The 23,113-nt window shown below is 34.2% G+C and overlaps 1 protein-coding gene and 1 long non-coding RNA gene across 2 annotated transcripts in view; one reads left to right on the plus strand and one right to left on the minus strand.

The window, feature by feature from the left end:
• The window catches only part of LOC143256782 (uncharacterized), a 50,021-nt gene that overhangs the window by 11,970 nt on the left and 14,938 nt on the right, over window positions 1–23,113 (plus strand). The gene's annotated exons all lie outside the window — the stretch shown is intronic.
• On the minus strand, window positions 6,255–6,757 carry LOC143252962 (uncharacterized). Its single transcript, XR_013029281.1, has 2 exons — window positions 6,619–6,757; window positions 6,255–6,499 (listed from the first exon to the last, which is right to left on the minus strand). It is a non-coding gene; the product is annotated as an uncharacterized LOC143252962 (long non-coding RNA).

A 23,113-nucleotide genomic window follows, 5' to 3' on the forward strand; every position in this document is an offset into this window, starting at 1 on the left:
TAATTCCAAACTACGTACGTCATTGGTCAGTCTTCATGATAATGTTACTTTAGGTAACATTATAGCCGAGTTATTGGAACATGGATTAACTTTGGAGTGCGAAGTTGTTTTATAGACCTTTTTAATTTTAAATCCTATTCACAAAAGCACCACCTAAATGTCACTAAAATACGCAAAAGCTTTGCAAAAAATCTAACTGAATATATCTTAATTGAAATATATTCATACATTACTTATAGGATGGTTCACAGTGCTTTCTAATTATTACAATGCGAAAGCCAAGTTATTTCAATGTGGACATCGTCAAGTAAGAGTTACATTCAACTCTAACCTGATGATGATGATAAGCTACTAATGTTATAATTATTAAAATAAGAACACTGTAAAAGTTGCTTTTATTTTGTATTTGATTTACTTATTAAGTTCAATAGGTTCCTTACTGAACATAAAACTCATAAAATGGAGTATTCCAGCAATTTGGCCCGGCATGGCCAAGCGTGTTAAGGCGTGCAACTCGTAATTTGAGGGTCGCGAGTTTGCATCCCCGTCGTGCCAATCATGCTCGCTCTTTCAGTCGTGGGGGCGTTATAATGTTACGATCAATCCCACTATTCGTTGGTAAAATAGTAGCCCAAGAGTTGGCGGTGGGTGGTGATGACTAGCTGCCTTCCCTCTAGTCTTACACTGCTGAATTAGGGACAGCTAGCGCAGATAGCCCTCGTATAGCTTTGTGCGAAATTCAAAAACCAACAAAACCTTCCAACAATTTAAAATAATTATAAACTACTAAAACTGAAAATAACTTACTGAAGCTGTCTGATCTTCTAAGGTAGAAGATAAGTGTCACGTTAAAAACTGCAGTAAGCATTCATGAAGTAGAACAGTATTAGCTGAAAATTGAATTGCACAAGAAGTGCCTAAAAACCTTAAATAAAGTGAAGGTCTATTAAACTACAGTTCATATCATAATATCAAACTAATCTTCTAAATAATTTTTACTCTAAATACTCATTCTAGAGTTTTCTTAGCTGTACAAAATATCTCCTATAATTATGATATAAAACACTTTGAGGTCTAGTACTTCCAATGGTTTTTTTTAAAAACTAATGTTTATTTCTATTTTATTCAGCTACATTTCAAAAATCTATATTCAGAATGCTATGAATTTGTTTAACTTTAGAAACAATGGATTATACATTTTATTTTTACATAAATGTAATTTGTTTTATATGAAAAATATTTTAATTAAGTAAAACAAAAAGATTTTAAAACCAAAAGCTACAAGCAAAATAGGTCCAAACTATAATAAAACTACTCTATTCTGGAAATTTGCAATATTCATTAGGCACAAATGGTATGTCTTTCATGGTAAAGTATTAACATGCATTGATATTTGTGACAGAATTATGTGTATGTAATTTTGTACATATCTCCATGATTTTGCATTGAGTAATGAAGAATAATGAACGGCCTCGAGCATACTGAGTGCTTTGTAGGTGAGCCTATTATATTCATACTACACACTTGTAGACGTTACGATGATACTTCATTTAGAGTAACGTTAAACGATATGTTTAATCGTGTTCATGTTTAGCACAGTTAGTGTTAGGTTTAGTGGCTCGAGGTTTGATATCTAATGTACCCTGAGTGCAGAGTTTGGAATTTTCTTTAAAAAATTAACAACGGCAATTTTCTTATATTGATCCAGATTTTGATTAAACAGCTAGTAAAGAAATGATGTTATATACCTCAATGTATTTACGTGTTTATCTTTACACAACAACTTTATTTATTTTCGTAACCCTTATAAGGAGTATTTCTGGGAGTATTTCAGGTGAGTGTTAACACATTTTGTTCTATTGCACTGAGCAGTTACTCTTTACACTTTTCCATATTTATTTTAAACATTTCTAAAACAACACGTTCATCCGTATGCTATCAGTTGCTCATTGCCAAACGCTTTTCGTTCAACTAAAACACTAAAATAAATACTGCCTTGGTTGTAAATGACACTTTTTTGTATAGCTCGTGTGTGTATTGTATATAATACATTAATAAACGTTTGTAAAATGACTGAATATGTTTGATAACAATATTGCTTTTTATTTTAATTAGTTTTACGGGTAGTTGGTTAGCTTACTCTGTGTGTCTCAAAAAAGTACTAATAGCTTGAAATAACATTGAAATTGCGTTTTAATTAGTAGTTAAGCAAACTATCTAGTATCGAAAGTCACTGTATTTTAAATGAGTCCTGTCCTTCATGTTTATTCGAAATACAAACCATATCCTCACAGTTAAATGTATGTGCCTATGCTTCGAACATATATGTGTCAAATTCTAACTCATCAGATTTATATTGTCTGCTTATGGTTAATGTTTCTCGTAATGCTTTCCAGAGTAAAAAGCCTTGGTCACTGACAACCCTGAAAATGATTTTATAGCCTAAAATGCTCTTATTCTCTTGAAACTAATGCATGTGTCTCAGTACGAGTTAAAAGAAAGTCTTAAGTGCTACAGGTTTCGTTACGACTTAAAATTGATATCATGTTAAAAATATACAAGAAAATAACCTCCAACATTTGGTTTTTATTCTTGAATGCCGGTAATATAATTTACTAAAGTTCAAGAACAGGGATATCGTGACAAAGCAAGCAATTCTGAAGGTCAGTAGTACTGTAAAAACAACGTTCCAAAAATGCGTATGTTATTTATACTGCTTTTCTTCGTTGTTGTTCGTGCTTAGTTTGATGGTTACAATAAATACCAATGTCCAAAAACACCTAAGTGACAATCTTCTTCAAAGGACAACAAGAACATTCTTAGACCACATATCTTGTCAAACTTTCCACAGACTCAACTTTTCATGTATATTAGTTTCCAAGATCGCTTGTAAGAAGACTGAAGCAAACTAACTGCTAGAGGGAGCTTGACCACGAGGGAGAATGGGATTGCCGTTATTCCAGTTTTTTTTGGCTATTTATTTTATGCCAACTGTTGATTTTGAGGTGTAGTTGGACGCTTGGAAACGTCTAACTTCTGAATCTTTATGAACTTTGAATCATTGTTTGTTCTTTTGTTGATAGTATCAGGAGATTTGAGCAGCTATTTGGATGAGTGGATTGCTTTTTAGTTGCTTGCTTAGGATTGCCTTAACGTTCTTTTGTACAAGTGTTCTCACTTTCTTAGAAAACATTTGCAATACTGCCGAATGCTCACGGATTTATATAAACATGAAATTAAAAGTAAAATTTATATAAAAGGTAAATAGAAAGAAATTAAAAGTTAAACAGTGTCCAAAAACCAGACAAAAAAAACGTAAAAAGATGTAAACAATTCTATGGCCCGTGAAAAGCTAAAAACACATTCAAACTAGACAGTTTCACCACTGCCAATGAGACAAGTCGATGTCAAGGGTAAACACCGAGAAAAAAATATATAAAATGGAGCTGTCGCTCACATTCGTAACGACGACACGAAAGTAAAATGTGTGGAATACTGACTTGAATGTCATAAAAGCCACATATTGGTGGATCAGTCCCATATAAAAGAATATGATGTGTTAAAAACTGTAACGAATACGTAGCCCACATAAGATAACTCTCTCCTTCTTATTCTTATGGAAACTAGTCGACCAAAACATAACAGTTGGTTTAAACTGGTGAAACGCGTTATGAAGCTTCTCTCCCCAAATCAACTGCCAACTGGCCCTGATGACAGGTCCATAGTCCATAAATGAAACAGGCAAGTGTGTGACAGCGCCAGAGTAGCGGTCTTAGCAGCAGTCTCAGCAAGTTCGTTTCCTCAAACACCAACATAGACAGCACGTATCCAGAAAAACTGAATATAAACGGAAGATATAGAAAAATGGGCCAGTTGTTTTTAAATATGGATGAGAATAGGATGAGAACTAACGTTAAACGATATCAGGGCTAGAAGGGTCAGTATAAGTAGCACAATCAGTGTACTGCGTAGCTTCTATGTGATCCAGGGCAAGGGAAGTGATATACAGCTTGGCTGTGAACACAGAAACTACAGAGGAAATCCTACGAGCAACCACTGAGCCACAATAAACCAAAGCAAAGCCCACGGAGTCACTTGATTTAGAAATATCCGAAAAACTGGAACAAAATAATGGTTCGAAAGATGGTTAGCAAAGAAAAGACAATACTTCCAATCTGGAATATCTGTCTTTTTCAGATTACTCAAGAAAGGTCACAGATGAGAATGGTAATGAGCAATGGTGAGACGGGCTGGTCATTGGAATCAGCAACGTCATCCAATGACACACTCAATTCAGCCAGTTGTACTTAGATATGAAGATCAAAAATGAGGAATTGTAAACCGTCTATTCCGAAGAATCGTAACCCACCGAGAAAGGTTGACCCAACCACAGATTGGATGTTATGGTAATGGTCGAAGCTTGGTAGTACAGTGTAAAGAAAGATGCAAATGGCAGAGATAACGAAAAAGTTCATAGGACTCGGCGTACAACTTCTGGACCGTAAAAGTGTGGAAGGCTCCAGTGCAGACCCAAAACTCTAGATGATGAACATGGTCCAATATCTTCAAGTGAAAGCCATAAACCAGAAACCAATAGTCCAGTTTGATTCAAATGAAAGGTCATGAAATCTCCTTGAATCAAATACATAAGTACTAATTATGTCGCAATGTGCAAATCATTTTTGTTTGCTTTTTCAAAAGCAAAATGTCTTCTCTGTGTAATTGTCTAATCTGTTGTCAAAATACTTCCGTTTTGGAACATTTGCATTCACTGTGCATACTAAATGAAATATTAACTTATTTCTTAATTTGTTTATCTCATGATCATATTCTGTGACAAATTAATTGATATATGCATATTTTAGGAAATAATTTATAATGTACCGTAGTTATGTGTTCACTTTTTTTAGAAACATAACAAAAGGCGAAGTGATAGAAGGCTATTCTACTTATACCGGCATGGCCAGGTGGGTTAAGGAGTGCGACTCGTAATCTGAGGGTCGCGGGCTCTCATCCCTGTCTCACTAAACATGTTCGCCTTTTCAGCCGTGGGGGCGTTATAATGTGACGGTCAATCCCACTATTCGTTGATAAAAGAGTAGCACAAGAGTTGGCGGTGGGTGGTGATGACTAGCTGCCTTCCCATTAGTCTTACACTGCAAAATTAAGGACGGCTAGGACAGATAGCCCTCGAGTAGCTTTGCGCGAAATTCAAAAACAAACAAACAATCTACTTATACAGTGTCTCGCTGGGCCAGCAGTAAGTTTGCAGATTTACAACGCTAAAATCAGGGGTTCAGTTTCTCTCTGTGAACACAGCAGATAGCCCGATGTGGCTTTGCTATAAGAAAACACACACACTCTACCTATACAATAACATTCATTCATATAAAAAATCGAAACGTCACTCTTTTTCTCCTATTTATATATTGTTCTTCTTGTTAATTTTACTTTCCAATAAAAAGAAAAAATCTAACCTTTTGCAGATATCCCATCATTAATCAAACTATTTCACAAACTTATAACGCTAAGAAAAAATCTGTCAAAGAACAAGTTTTCATCTAGGCTTTTAAAGCTTAAATTTATTAACCCTAACTTTCAAGGTTATATTTGTAATTTTTTCATTCTAACATTCAAACAAATATACCATAAGGAGATTTTCTAAACCCCTAAGAATTTTGAGCCCCTGAATTTACCCCTTCTTAATTATTCGGTGCTACAAAGACAACTAATCGAAAATTTTAAGCCTCTCCTTCACAGTTCAGCTGTTCAACAAAGATTATTTTAATAATCCATCAATGAACTCTTTCCAAAATGCATGGTTACAGTAAGTTTGTGATAATAGTGACCAAAACTGCACTTCCATACTCTAAAGACTAAGTGGCTTCTCGCCAGTTTTTTACAAGGCTATAATAACCTTGTTCTTAAATTCAAAACTTCTATCAATAACTCTTTTCTTTTTGCTACAGCTAAGCATTTTTCGGAAGTCTTTATGATTTTATCATTATCTCACAGCTTAATCATCGTCAAACTGGAAATAAAAAATGGTATAATGTTCTGAGGAATTTAACGAATAAAAAGAACAACAACCCGACATTTCAACAAGTTAACTCAACGTTATGTAAAAACACTTGTACAAAATGATTGACCTAACTCAGTAAATCATCGTATTCCTCGTTTATTGATTAAAATCTTCAAAATATTGTCATTTTCTGATTGATAGTTTAAGTCTTACGTTACCTAAGAACCTTACATATAATTTGATCTCGTTTATTTTTTTTCTACACCAGTTACATAAGTTCTGTACAAAGTTACATAAGTCAAATAATTTGACCATGCATTTGTTAATATAATCGAGTCAACAAAATGCCTATCCATACAATGTGTGTAGATAATGAAGTATATTTTCTTCTTCTTCTGAATGTTGTATTGGACATCTCGCATTAGTTTGGCACATCATCCAACAGACTATTCTTTTACTTGACAGAGGTATTTCTGGCTAATTAACATTGGGATAGAAAAGACATACAAAATGTCTGTATTTTAAATTTCTGCAGTCAAAAAATAAAAACAGAAGGATAAACCATCTTCGAAATCACACTCAAACAATATACTCACCGTTGGATAACGCTGACTATGGAACTTTGCATTATTAAAACTTGACCAAGGACACCAGATAATTGGATGTAATATGAAAACAACTTGCTTATTCCCAGCACTGTAACACACGTGATTATGTGCGAAGGAGAGATGTATGCTCTCTGTTTTAGATGTGGAAGACCGATAAAACATGAGACTTGTGCACCTGTATAACAGTGTATGGAAGTTAAAGGACAAACCTGAAATATTGACTTTGAGGTGACCTATACATTCTTACATATTGGAGAATATTTTTGTTCCGCATTTTGTAATGAGGTAGAGAAATAATGTAAAAGTATTCTGCGTTTTTTGTTTGTTTCTTTGTTTTTCAGTACTGTAAAGGATAGTAGTAGTAAAGTTTGTTGGTTTGTATAAAATGTTCGCTCAAAGTTGTAAAAAGCTATTTGTGTACGGCCGTCTGTAATTTTGAACAGACAAACTAAATTACAGGAAAGCTAGACTACCTTATCAAACAGTTGGATATAGCCGTCACTTTTATAGTGTACCCACGGACCCAGAGTGCATAGAGCGTTTTATTGCAACCAGTCATGAATCACGAATCCTCGGAATCACAGTTGTGGGACCACAGCTACTAGATCACAGTACCGGAACAACAATTAACTTATTCAAATAAGCTAACCAACATATCTGTAGAGACATTCAAATCAGCTTGCCCCCATTTCTGAAGAGACATTTCTATTACATAGAGTAAACTTCAAAATACCAATATAATGTTTCAAAGTAAAGTTAAATATTGTGGATACTGTTTGTCAAACAATCTATCTCTTTATATACATGTCGTAAAAATTATATCATAAGAATTGTCCAAATATTTTCCATTGTTTTCTAAAAACATTTATCTATATTATTGTATCACTTAGCAAACTCCAAGAGAAGATTTGGTTTGTTTTGAATTTCGCGGAAAGCTACTCGAGGGCTATTTATATATAATTTAGCAGTGTAAGGTTAGAGGAAAGGACACTAGTCATCACCACTTACTGCCAATTCTTGGGCTACTCTTTTTACCAACGAACAGTGATATTGACCATCACGTTATAATGCCCCATGGCGGAAAGGGCGAGTATGTTTGGTGTGACGGGTATTCGATTACGGGTCGAGCGTCCTAACCACCTGGCCATGCAGGGCTTCGAGAGAAGGTAATATTCAAGTATCCCTGGAGTGTTGTAGACGTCGTTTCAATCCCCATGAGGCCTACATCAGGTCAGTTAATATACTAGTCAAAAATTTAGTGAATGTTCAAGTTTTTCAATATTTCTTGCCTTTTAACACAAATAAAAAAGCAAAAAAAAAAAAAACATTATATCTGAGAATAACTTCTCCTGTGAGGGATGTTCTACTTTTGAATAGTTAGGTCAGAGTGGTAGCCAAGGGTGTTCCAAGTGGACCCGACCCCCTGAAGAAATTTGGGCATATTGATCACATATTATTTTTTAGCTTTTATGTATAATAAACTTGTTTTGTATCATTTAATTAAAAAAAAATTCTATAAACACTATTAAATTTACTTGATTTGTTTTAATATCCATTTTACTAATAATTTAAATCAATTTTAGTTTTTTAAATTGCTGCCCCCTCTTAAAAAAGTTTTCCCCTTCCCTCCCCCGAGTGAAAAAGCTGGCTACGCCACTGAATTAAGAATTGCCTTGGGCCATGTCAGTTCCAAACAAGTCACTGATGGCGCGGCGGGTAGCATTTTGCAGCGACACATACGCCGTTGTATTATGATATGTAAATCGTTCTCAGTGTATCATAAATTCTTTTTGTTATTATAAAAATATTTTAAAGGAAAAGTGCTTGACTGTGTCCTTTTTTGGTTTTGTGTTTTTTTAGCATTGAAGGCTGAGCAAGATGTCGCAAAAGAGTAGATAAGTTTAACCTGACTTTGCGAGCACTAGTATCTAATTAAAATCTCTTATACAAGTTTGAGTGCTTCGCAGAGCATTAAATAACATTTTCCAACACCATAAAAAATGTAGTGTCCTTAGAAATGAGTTACTTTCAGTGGAGTTCTGCTTGAGAACAAAAGATGTGTCTTTGGAACTGACACGACAACTGGTAATTTATTAAATCACACAGAAGCAAGAATATTTTGTTGTGGTATGCAATTTACAATGCATAATGTGATGTATATATATTATATAAGTAAGAAAATAATTATAATACTATAAATTACATGGATTACATATGTAGACAATTAAATCAGACTATGTTTGCATTGTATGCATTAAATCCTATATTCGTATGCATATTTATTGATAAAAATATAAGTGTGTGTGTGAAGTAATTTGTGTATAAGTGAAAAATTAAACAGTTTTCAATATAATTTCATGTACATTTCTGTGGTCTTATAAATCTTAATTTCAATAACATCATTGTACATTTTGTTTTTCGTAATAAAATATAAATATTTTGCACCATTGACGGATCATTTTTTCTTTCTTTTTGCTCTAGAAAACAACAACAACAACGAACTTATTATCATTATTTCTTATTACTCACTACAGCCCCTCAGTGGCACAGCGGTAACTCTTAGGACTAGAAACTGGTTTTCGATACCCGTGGTGGGCAAAGCACAAATAGTTCATTGTGTAGTTTTGTGCTTAATTACAAAGAAACGTACTCACTGCAAAAAAAAAAAAAAGAAGAGAGAGTTTGTTTGAATTTCGCGCAAAGCTACTCGAGAGCTATTTGTGCTAGCCGTCCCTAATCTGGGAGTGTAAGGCTAGAGAAAAGGCAACTAGTCATCACCACCCACCGCCAACTCTTGGGCTACTCTTTTATCAACGCATAGTGGGATTGACCGTCACATTATAATGCCCCTACGGCTGAAAGAGCGAGCATGTTTGGTGCGACGAGGATTCGAACCCTCAAATTACGAGTCGAACGCCTTAACCCACCTGGCCATGCCGGGTCTGAAAGAGAGAGAGAGAAAGTAATGCTTTGTTACTCTTACAAAAAGCTGCACGTTTTATAAAATGTTGCTACATGAGAAAAATAGAGACAAGAAATCCTGTATGTGAAAGTAAATAGAGATATAAATTTGTCTAAGTTGTTTGTTTCCTTTACTACGGGCATTACAAGTAGATCAGCTATATATGGACGAGAGCACCATAAGGGTAGTTATAACACAATGGTTTGAAACCGGTAAAACAAACGAAATGAGTAAGATGTTTAAAACAACACATCCTAAAGCGCAAGGAATACCTATTGTAACTCTCAATAAACAAAGTTTAGGTGTTTGTCTGATATAATTTAGACAGTTCGTTTGGTTTAACGCAAAACTATATAAAGAAATATTTGGTTTCTGTCCACCGAGAATACTCAAGTTCCCAATTCTTGCGATTCAACTCCATAAAGGTTTCGCTGACCCACGTTAAGACTAGACAAACCGAGAGTTACATATGAATGTTTTAGGTGACTATGGTACTGTTCGATACAAACAAATTACTACGGATACTTAATACAGGATGTGGTGTGTATGATTTAAACACAGCTTGAAAATGAATTAATTTCATTGCCCTTTCAAGTAATATTACAACTTTTTAATTTCATGCTAAAATATGTGCTGGCTAATTTGTATTAATAACCCCATAAATAGCTGAAAGTTAACACATTGAATTGTATCACCTCTCACCAATACCTAGGTTGTTTGTTTGTTTCATTCACGCTAAAGGGCAATCGGCTAATAGTGGTCCCTAATTTGGAACTAGTAGAAAAAAACTAGTCAGCATCATCCATCGCCAACTCTTGGGCCACTGCTCTCTGCAAGAAAAAGTAATATTTGACTGTCACTTTTACAGTGTACCTACGTTCCAAAGTGTGAATCTTGTTTAACTGTCAACTGGATGTAAATCAGGAACTCTATGGTTTACACTCCTAACAACCTTTTGTGCTCGACTTCTGTTGGTTAAAAACAACGGATATCGTTCGGTGGAGGTAAGATAGAGGTAGCAAAATTCTGTTAACTACCTACTCTTCTATAGAATTACACTTAGGAGCAAAGATTCGTGAGAGCAATTATCCTCCTTCTATAATCGGATCATTTTATCAAACTAGTGCTAATAAAATGGTAAAGGAAAAACTCCAGGTAATAAGACTAAATAAGAAAAGTATAACTGCATTCGAATCAACATATATATGAAACTATACATGCCGTATCATTTACTATTAAATCAATAAATCGTAAATACTTCACCTTTTTTTTGTCAGGTGTAGTTTTCAACATGTGTCTACGAAAGTTAACTAAAATCTTTCAATATTACATTATTTTTGCATCTATGTTTGTAGAAAACTTTAACCGTGAAGTGTCTATGTTTTCCTGTTTGTACCATAATCAGTAGTTAATTCTCTTACGAATATCTGTTATGTTGCTCCGTTTCACATACATCTGTCAACAATATATGTTGTATTTCAAATTATCCAGAAGTTATCAGATTACCACATACTTTCAGTCCTTTTACTATATTTATGAGCAGATAACATTTATCGTCTACACGAGTGGCAATTTTAGTCCTAACATACACATTTAATGTTTACAAGCCTGGCAATTTCATTCCTAACAAACAAATTTATTATTTACCCGACTAGTTTTCTTAATATCAAGTAATTTCAATCCATACACATTTATTGTTTTATTGTTTACACGACTGTTTTTTTTTTAATATCAAGTAATTTAAATCCTTTTATTATCTTTATGAACACATAGCGTTTAGTTTTTCTAAAAGTTGACTTTTCCAAAGGTTATAATTGTTTGTTTGTTTCTTTGAAATTAAGTACAAAGCTACACACTGGGCCATTTGTGTTCTGCAATCCAGGGTATCGAAACCCAGTCCCTGGCGTTGTAAGTCCGTAGACATGCCTCCGTGCCACTAGGGGAGGGTGATCCAAGACAGTATTTAACGTTTCCATTACTGGTTTTCATTACATGTTGGAATTGCGTATAGACTAGAGTATTTTATATTTGTTTTTAGCAAATACTTTGAATCCATGTTAAAGTTAAGTCCACATGCATGCGCGTGTTTATGCATGACCTCAATATCATACACTTTTTCCTCGTCATGAAGTAACTGATTATCTTGCTCTTCTGAAATAACCAGTGTAAAAGATTCTACCAGACAATAGTTAACATATTTTGAATAGGAAAAGCATGAGTGTGCACACACACGCACACATATATACTTTATAAACGTCATCCCTGTCAGAAAACATAAGTATACCAACTGTAATGATACATGATCCAAATGAAAGCTAGTATTAAGATTTGATAATTTATAAATAAATGAATGAATTATTAAGGGTATAAGAGGTTAACAGTTGTTTGTAATTTTATTATTTAATGTGATACTTTCCTTGGCCTAAATTCATGTAAGTAGAGAGTGGTCATTTGGATGTAGTATCATAGCAGCATGTGGTATGTGGTAGACGTACTAGAGTTACAGTCGGCGGACAGGTAGGTTCAATATTTATTAATATTGCGAAAATTTGCAGTAAACTTCTTTTCTCTTTCACTTAACGTCATTGTTATAAATGTTATAATAGCTTATCTCAATTGACGTAATTGTTATAACATATTACAAATTCCATCTCAATAGACGTCATTGTTTTAAATGTTATAATAGCTTATCTTAATAGACATAATTGTTATAACATATTACAAGTTCCCTCTCAATAGACGTCATTGTTATAAATGTTACAATAGCTTATCTCAATAGACATAATTGTTATAACATATTACAAGTTACCTCTCAATAGACGTCATTGTTATAGCATATTACGAGATTCCTCTCAATAGAAGTCACTGCCATAACTCGTGTGGACCTGATGTATACAAGTTATTAGTGTTCGGGACTGTGAATCTGAGAATCTTTGGTTCGCGACCCGTTGCCGCAAACATAGCGAACATAACGTTCTGTATTTGGGTTCGTAGATGTGTTATATCCTCTGTTGTGCCAAACATGCTCGCCCTTTCAGCCGTGAGGGCGTTATAATGTGACGGTCAATCCCACTATTCGTTGGTAAAAGAGTAGCCCAAGAGTTGGCGGTGGGTGGTGATGACTAGCTGCCTTCCCTCTAGTCTTACACTGCTAAATTAGGGACGGCTAGCACAGATAGGCCTCGAGTAGCTTTGTGCGAAATTCAAAAACAAACAGATGTGTTATAAGAGTGACAGCTATATTTCAGTATTCTATAAACTAGTTCAAGATTTAGCGATGGATGTTTCCGACTAACTGATTTTCCTCTGGCTTATCATTTCGAAATTAGGGAAGTTTGGCACAAATAACGTCTGTGTGGCTTTGTGCGAATAACAAACTAGTTATAAAAGGCTGCGTTAAGGTCCCTCTCAAGCCGTCATTGTTGAAACACGCTACAATAAACCTTCGCTCCATCTTAACATGCGTCATTGTTATTATATTACACTTAACTTTATCCTAACTAAGAAGATATCCTGATATTCTGTCACTTGGCAAAAAAAATTCATCTAAATACCAATACATTTAAAATTTTTACAATATTTCAAAACACGTTCCATCGTAACCAAAAATATAAGTAGAGTTGTAATAACACCATACAACCAACTCAATCCAAACCCTCAGTATGTTTATAGCTGTTACAACACCTTAAAGTAAGTTCCATTGAAACCAAAAACATACATGTAGCTATTATAACACGTTACAGAGAACACTATCCAAACCACAAATATAATGGGAACTGTTACAACATCCAAAGCATCAGTATTTTTGTATTTGTTACAATACTCTAAAACACATCCCATTCAAATCAAGAATTTACATGTAATAGTTATAAACCATACAATAAATTCTATCAATTCTATCTATGTTTCATATATAATTCTGTTTTAACAACGTGATCAAAAGTGAATGTATCAGAATTACAATACGATACAAGGACTTATTTTTAGTATTATATATTTGACAGTGCTGAATAATACCTCATGTAGCCTATTACTCATTAGGTGCGCGAGTATTACTATTGCGTATTATAATTCATCCCGGACAAGCCTCCATTTTATTATATTACGTATTACAAATTACCTCGGAGAAGCCTCCAATTTATTACGCTACGTATTATGATTTCAAATAGCCTGAAAGCGAGTTATACTTTAATTTGAATTTAGAAGCTAATTAAATGTCGTGATGCATCAAATTTATATTTGCCAACAAAATTGACAGAAAGATTTTTTTCTTAATATGAATATATTTTAATATACAAACAATAATACCATATATAATAATGGTTATTACAAATAATGATTCATATATAAAATTTTTACAAACAATATTGAGTCTTCTATCTGGTATGAACCTGGATTTTTTTGTCGACGGTTTACGATGAGGAAATTAATTATGAGATGATATAGGTACACCTCACTTAACGAAGAGCTAGCTAGCTCTTCGTTGATCACAGGTAAATTGTTCGCAGCTGAAGTTATTCAAAAAAGAACTTCAGAAGATACTCTGAAGATTTGTAGGAATCAATGGTAGCCTTTTATAAGCTAAAAGAGAATTTGACAATGCGTATATATGCATTTAAAAACATAATTATATTGATGCATATATATATATATATACATTATAATTTATTTCAAACGAGTCTCCGATTTATTGTATTACGTATTACGATTTCAAATAAAATTTCAAAAATTTTAATTCTAATTAACAAAGTAATTAAATGTTAATATGTATCAAATTTATGATGTTTGTCAACAAGATTGATATACACAATTTTCTTTCTTAATGCAAATATATTGTAATATACAAATAATAATACAATTTATAATAACAGTTATTGCAAATATTAGTTTATATGCAAGAGTTTTACAAACTTAGAACCAATACTGATTGTTATATCTAGTCTAGAACTGAATATTTTATCGACGATCCAGGCCCACGACGACCAAATTAATTCTAAGTTGATATTGATACACTTTGCTTAAGCTAGCTGGTTCGGTTGGCGTAACGCCGCTTATAAGCTGACTTTTCCGACGAAGATATTTAACGTCCTCATTGAAATACTAATTCTAAAGTTTATTAACTCAAGTTGAACGATTTGTAATGTTCGAAATATATAAATGTTCCTGGTACAATTCTGTAGTTTCCGATTAATAGGCACTAATCACAATTATAGCTTCCTAGATCTATAGCACATTGACTGTAGGTGACTCATTAATAATCTTCTTCTGTCTCTCGCTAGCTGCTTTTCGTGCGAATGACGTGAGACTTTACAACTTTCAACAATTTTCAAGCATATTTTCGTAAAGAAATTTTGTTGGTTCTTACATTGAGAATCTTCTACAAATTTCGAGAACAGGTGGGACTCGCGTAATACACAACCAACAAATACGTCATAGGCAAAAAGAAAACTGGACTAAAACAAGCGTAGGTCTTAAAATAAACGTATAATGGTCTATCTATTACACCTCCCTACTTAAAGAATTAAAAATTGGCATTAGACTATTTTTAATTAAAATATTAATCACACACACACATATACATTGATAACAATTTATTAAAAACAATACATTGTCAAAGAATTATACAATTTCAAAAATCATGACAGCGTATAACACAGTTAATACAAATAACCTTGTATAATAAAATTAGATAGCACGTGAAAATACCTAAACACAAATACTATCTTGTTGGTTTAACACAATCAATAATCACACCACTAAAACGTTCTTCAAGAGTTAAGTTAGGTTTCAAAGGAGTAACGAAAATTTTCTGGTTATATTTTACAACAAATTTACAAGTAAAACAAATTTTACAAAACCAGGAAACACCTTGCTCAATTTTTGGCCAAAAGAAATGTCTCATAATTTTATCATATGTGTTGTTCACACTTATATGTCCTCTCGTGGGAAGTTCATGGGTAATCTTCAATATTTCCAAATGATATGCTTTTGATACAAGGCCTGGCATGGCCGAGCGCGATAAGGCATGCGCTCGGAATCTGAGGGTCGCGGGTTCGCATCCGAGTCGCGCTAAACATGCTCGCCCTCCCAGCCGTGGGGGCATTATAATGTGACGGTTAATCCCACTTTTCGTTGGTAAAAGAGTAGCCCAAGAGTTGGCGGTGGGTGGTGATGACTAGCTGCCTTCCCTCTAGCCTTACACTACTAAATTAGGGACGGCTAGCACAGATAGCCCTCGAGTAGCTTTGTGCGAATTTCAAAACAAACAAACAAACAAACAAAACAAGCTTTTGATACAACAATTTGATAAACCACAGCCCCGTCCTCTGAAGCTGGTGCATTTGGTAGTATCCATTTTCTCATAAGCACACCATTTTTGTGAAAGAAAGAGAGAGTGGTACAAGCTTATTGTACTTTACCAGTTAAAACACTTTGTAATAATAATGACCATTTTTAGTAGGCCATTCCATGGTTTGGGCAACCTTCTCAAAACGTTGGAAAAATTTATCAACTTTATTTTCATTAAATGGGGTATTTTAATATATCAATTCAGTTCAGAGTTGTCATTTTGCCTTAGCCGATCGAAATGAAGTCTAATTTCCATTTCTTTCAGGTTAATTTCTTTCTCAACTTTGATTCAAGTTTGTTCGGCCTCGAGGCGTTTGCTTTCTCTTTCAGTTTCTGTAGAAGTTCACTCTTTCTCGGTTTTGATATGGGCTTGTTCAAGCTTGATTTGTTTGCGTTTTTGCTGAATTACTGACTTATTTTTATCACTCAACTCTGATTCGCTAGTAGAGACATTATAACTTCCTCAAACAACAAATCATCAACAACTATTTTTTAAATAATACGCTTTTTTATTTCATTTTTCTTAGCGATTTTTTAACACGTAGTTCTAAAACTTAGGCAATTTCGAGCATTTTACTTATGTTATATCTTTCTAGTTATTTGAGGAAGGCTGATTATAGAAAATCTTGATGGCACTCATTAATATAAATTGAATTAAGATTTGGATTTTAATTTAGAATGAATTCTGTCTCTCTTTCAGATCTCGAGCTGTATTATAACTTATCTCAGAGAAGCTTTCAATTTATTATTTTACGTATTACGATTTCAAATAACCTGAAGCTGAGTTAAATTGTAATATAAGTTAGAAGTTAATTAATCATAGAGATATATCAACTTTATAACATTTGCCAATAAGACAGATACACACACTTTTCTTTATACAAATATCTTTTAATATACAAACAATAACACAATAACGGGTCCCCCACTGGTACAGCGGTAAGGCTACGGACTTACAACGCTAAAATCAGGGGTTCGATTTCCGTCGATGGACTCAGCAGATAGACCAATGTGGTTTTGCTATAAGAAAATATACACACGCATACAATAACAGCTGTTACAAATAATTATTCAAATAATGATTTATATACGAAAGGTTTACAATCAATTCCGATTCTTCTATACGATTCGGAACTTTCTTGATATTTTATCGAAAGTTCACGACAAGCGAATTGATTTTGAGTTGATGTGAGTACAGCTCACTATGATGGAGCTGTCTAGCTCTTCACAGGTAACTTTTTCACAGCCGAAGATATACAATGTCTTCATAGAAATGCTAACGTCTGAAGTTAATCCGATGAAGTTAAATGGTTTGTATTGTACAAAATATATAAAGGTTCCTTCACAAATATCTGGTTTTTCGATTAATAAGCTTTAATAACAAGGTTTATAGTATACCAACTGTGGCAACCCAACACTACAAAATGTCTCTCCACGTGTTGCGATGTCTACGTTTTGAAATCGTCAGGCGAAATTCTAGAAATTTCAGCTACGGCAACAATACTGGTATTTAAATATATACATTGTTGGTTATTACGTTCGAGAATCTTTTACAAACTTAGTTAATAGGCGGAAATTTTGCAAAACACATTTAAAAGTGCAAGATACATGTATTTCTAAATATTTGTATATATTTAACTAAAAACTAAAACAAGCATCGATATATATATATAGTAGTAAGTCCAAAAATAGACCTGCTGCATGTCTTTCTTCAGCCGTGAATAACAAAGTATGATGTCTTAAAACAGATGAAAATCCACAATACAAAGATCATTGGCAAAAACAGTCCACGTGTCTCAGGTAACAGTAAGCAGCATAATTAAAGAGGATCTCCATCTTGAAATGAGACAACATAGCACAGGTTTAAGAAAATAAGGCTTCTAGTTATACCACCCATTCAACCATAACATAGCTTAATCAGCTGTAGAATTAGATGTATTTTGTTTACTCACGACGGCTGGTATCGGCATTAAAACTTTAATTAAAATAAAGTACAAAACAACGTTTTGACCTTCTTAGGTCATCTTTAAGCTAACAAAATATTTTGTTATATCTTATACGAAGATGTACTGGTCAACTTGCCAGATACATCACCTATGGATTTCTTCAGTATCAGATTGCTGAAATATATCTTAAGAAAACATACTAGATGTATTATGGAAAGCATTCAGGGACAAATGATGTTCTTTGGACATCACAGCTTAATAACAGATTCTGATTCTTTTGAAATGGAAACTACGCTGCAATGCTACTGCTAAGTTTCATGGTCGTCAGGTACGACCAAACGTGGCTTCAGAGACTATAATGACCTGGAGAGAAATTAAATTGTTTTGATATAACGTAATCATCTTTCTCTAAATAACTTTCAATATAGCCAAGGATCAAACACACACACAGAGTTAAATGGCCTCCTTAGAAATTTTAGAAGTCACAGAGAAAATTCTAAGAATATCGTAAACTGTAGTAACAACAAAATGATACTTCTTCACTTGTTGGGAGAATACGGTGTGGTCAATCTTGTTATACTTCTGAATAAAGCATAACAGAGCTCATAATTGATTGTATACTTGTTGGTATAACATTACATAGCTGATTTCTAATCACTTATTCAACGAAAATGATAGAACTGATAGTAATAAACTTTCTCTTTCTAAGAGGGTTAACATAGCTATTATTTTCATAGAATGTGACATATTTATTAACTTTTTCATAATCGTAAAAAATAGCTGCTAGGTTATACAAATGCTTATATAGAGTGATATAACTGTCATATTCAAGAAGTGTGTAAAATACCTACATTTTTAACAAGAAAAATTGATGAGAAAATATGAATTAAAAAGGAGCGTTACTGGTTGAAAGTTAACGAAACAAACTTTTATTAATTACATATTTTGGGATTCAAGGGATACAAAATTGTAAGTAGTGGCAGCGCCAGGATATTTTCGTTGGGTTTGTTTGTTTGTTTGAATTTCGCACAAAGCTACTCGAGGGGTATCTGTGCTAGCCGTCCCTAATTTAGTAGTGTAAGACTAGAGGGAAGGCAGCTAGTCATCACCATCCACCGCCAACTCTTGAGCTACTCTTTTACCAACGAATAGTGAGACTGACCGTCATATTATAACGCCCCCACGGCTGAAAGGGCGAGCATGCTTGGTGTGACGGGGATGCGAACCCGCGACCCTCAGATTACGAGTCGCACGCCTTAACACGCTTGGCCATGCCGAGCCCATTTTCGTTGGGGGAGGTTGAGGTAAACTGTGGAGGGGCTTCCCAAAATGCCATTAATATGAAGCATAGATGGTAAATTATAATAATGTAAATAACAAGGTGCATTTCAGAAAGGTGTGCTATTTTGAACTACGTTTTCAATGCAGTTTACATTGGAAACTCATACTCTGATTAATAATTTTATGCTCTTTAATCGATACTGTTTTTAAATCAAATAAAAAGCCTATTTACAAAAAACTGACATTTGTCACAGGTCAGAAAACGTAGATAGTCGAGTAGGTACAAAGTGTCATACGCCAATGATATTTAAAGACCAAAAAAGGTTGAAAATACAGAAAATCCGAATTGAATATTAAAAAACACACACCATAAAAACGAAATGTTATAAAGCCTGCGTTTTCATAATTAAAACTTGGTTGAGTTTAGACAAACAAGATCTTACATATTTAAAACACTGAAAGTGTTTTAGGTTGTTAAATTACTGTTAAAAGGTAGACATAATTAATTTTTTTGTAACTAGTTATTTATAAGCTACACTGCTGGCCAAAATCTTAAGGCCAATGAACATAAAGAAAAAATATGCATTTTGCGTTGTTAGACTCAAACACATATTTGAGTAGAACTTCGAAAGTAGGCCTGGCATGGGCTAGCGCGTAAGGCGTGCGACTCGTAATCCGAGGGTCGCGGGTTCGCGCCCGCGTCGCGCTAAACATGCTCGCCCTCCCAGCCGTGGGGGTGTATAATGTGACGGTCAATCCCACTATTCGTTGGTAAAAGAGTAGCCCAAAAGTTGGCGGTGGGTGGTGATGACTAGCTGCCTTCCCTCTAGTCTTACACTGTTAAATTAGGGACGGCTAGCACAGATAGCTCTCGAGTAGCTTTATGCGAAATTCCAAAACAAACAAACAAACAGCTTCGAAAGATGAAAGTAAGAAAAGGGAAAATAGAAATAAAAAACTCTTTTAGCATTTAATAGGGAAATGTGAACACTATGAATTACTCTAAATACTAGTTGGTCAAAAGTTTAAGACCATACTGAAAAGAAGTGTTAATCGGTAAGCACGTGACGAAATTTAGCCACTTGTGTTCAAGCATTAGTGTTGCCAACATCTCCCACTGAAATCTCCTGTGTTACATTAGGTAAAAACATGGCAAAGGCTAAAACGTTGACAGAGTTTCAACGTGGCAGAATTTTCGAGCTGCAAAAACAAGGTTTCTCTCAACGTGCTATCACTGGTGAGATTGGGTGCAGTAAAACTGCTATTGCAAATTTCTTAAAAGACCCTGAGGGATACGGAACGAAAATTTCAAGTGGTCGGCCCAAGAGAATTTCGCCGGCGTTGAACAGGAGAATTCGATGGGTTGTCCGGCAAGACATCATCCGATCGTCGAATCAGATTAAGGCCCTTACGGACGCAGAATGCAGCTCAAGAACAATAAGACAGCATCTACGAGAGAAAGGCTTTAAAAACCGTAAACGTCTTTAAAGGCCACACCACGAAACAGCTCAGTTAAACTTTGCTGAGAAGTACCAAATATGGGACGTAGAAAAGTGGAAGAAAGTCTTGTTCTCTGATGAGAAAAAATTTAATTTGGATGGTCCAGATGGCTTCCAACGTTACTGGCAAGATAAGGATATCTCACCGGCGACATTTTCTACCAGACACAGTGGAGAAGGTTCCATCATGATCTGGGGTGCTTTCTCCTTCCATGCAACAATGAAGCTTCAGGTTATACAGGGGCGTCAAACAGCAGCTGGCTACATTGGCATGTTGGAGAGAGCATCCTTATTGACTGAAGGTCCTCGCTTGTATGGAAATGACAGGATCTTTCACCAGGACAACGCTGCAATCCACAATGCCTGCAGGACAAAAGACTTTTTCATGGCGAATAACGTGATTCTTTTGGACCATCCAGCGTGTTCGCCCGAACTCAACCCCATTGAAAATGTTTATGGGTGGATGGCAAGGGCAGTTTATAGAAATGGACGTCAATTCCAAACATTGAATGATCTTCGTGAAGCCATCTTCACCATTTGGAATAACATTCCAGCCAGCCTTCTGCAAACGCTCATATCGACCATCCCAAAGCGAATGTTTGAAGTTATTTGTAATGAAGGCCGTGCAACTCACTACTGAAACCTCTTGTTGGGCATTTCTACCCTGTTTAGGACTTCTTTTTGGTATGGTCTTAAACTTTTGACCAGCTAGTATTTAGGCTAATTTCGTAGTGTTCACATTTTCCCTATTAAATGTTAAAAAAGTTTTTTATTTCTATTTTCCCTTTTCTTATTTTCGTCTTTCGAAGCTCTACTTAAATAAGTGGTTGAGTCTAACAACGCAAAATGCATATTTTTTCTTTATGTTCATTGGCCTTAAGATTTTGGCCACCAGTGTATCTAGGACACTTGTATTATATTTATCCCTCCCTAAAAAACACTGACAACAAGTATCTGATTTAGACCACTAGGCCGTTGCAGGTTGCGTATATACTTAAAAGGCCCGATTTTTTTACAAATTGAGATCGGGTGAGGCTACCCTAAAAAATGTCATTATATAGGTGAGTACTTTTAAATAATGTTAAATAGCGGTGATACAATACCTAACTTACATCCTAGAAACGCTGTGGGTGAAATACTACCTTCTTTTTTTTTTAACCAAGCAGCGTAAATGATTTGTGTCATGGCTTATTTTATTACTATCTCTGTATTTATATACATATACATTTTACCAAAAATAAAACACTTCATTGTTCTTATAAATCGTTGTTTACTAATGTATTATTAAAATATGCACATTTTCGAAAATAATTCCACTTTTAATGACGGATTAAGTAAAGTGATTTACTGAGGCATAAAATATTAAAAAACATTTTTCTTGCCAAAACATGTTCAAAAAACGGGTGACACAGGTTTCCAAAGTGATGAAACCGTTGCAGCTACTCAAAATGATTTGCTTTTACTCCATTAATGAGTTTATATTGCTAAAATATACATTATCAGAGCGCTTTCTAGTATGAATGAATAGAACAAATAACCTTTTTAAACTGACGTAAGTCTTAGAAATAGTTGACAGTTCTGATGAATTAAAAAGGCGTTACCTGTATCTAAATTTGACATTCTAAAATATTTTTGTAACAAACGAAAAACAACATTTAATGTGTTGAAGAAGACCAGAATTAAAGAAAGATATTACCAGTGACGAAAATGTATCATGGTTGTAGTCACACTCAAATATCTTGGGTACATTTAATCGACGTATTAAATTCTCTACGTTATACAAAATAATATGATTTATATAATGGTTTAAAATCCATTCTAATTTCAAAAATTACAGAAACATCGCAGTAATCGAAGAAAGGTAAATTCCTCGTCTAAATGTACGTGATCATCCGCGTACCTATTTCATCAGATATTTTTGTTTCGTGCTAGTATTATTCTGGTTTAGCAAGTAAAGACTTCTTTTTCTATGTTTTTATTTCACTAAGAACCAGGAACTTCAACTAGTACATTGATGCTCTTAATATTTTCCTATTTTCTTAGAGATGGGGGTAGAGGGAAATAATGAAACATAAATACAACGTTTAGTAAGTAAGCATGCGTGTAATAAAATTATATTAAAATTAATTCATTAATCATAATGTAAAATTGTATAAAATTAGCTGTGAAAAATATTTGTAAAGTTTAGGTTCTAATAACAAATATAAATAAACGTCACATCCAAGATACGTTTTTACCAACTCACCACCTTTGAAACTAAATCAAGTTACACTTTACTTCCTATAGAACTGAAAAAATGATAAAAGTGAAAAACACGCGATACATTTCAATTATAGAAATGTTTTTCATATTTTTCTGTCATATTTAAATGTTGGTAAAATAACAGCTGCTCTTACAGTTCATAAATAAAATATATTAGTTTTAATTACACCGTATGTTGAACCTAA

This window comes from Tachypleus tridentatus, chromosome 1 (genome assembly GCF_004210375.1).
Source record: "Tachypleus tridentatus isolate NWPU-2018 chromosome 1, ASM421037v1, whole genome shotgun sequence".
Classification (NCBI taxonomy): domain Eukaryota; kingdom Metazoa; phylum Arthropoda; class Merostomata; order Xiphosura; family Limulidae; genus Tachypleus; species Tachypleus tridentatus.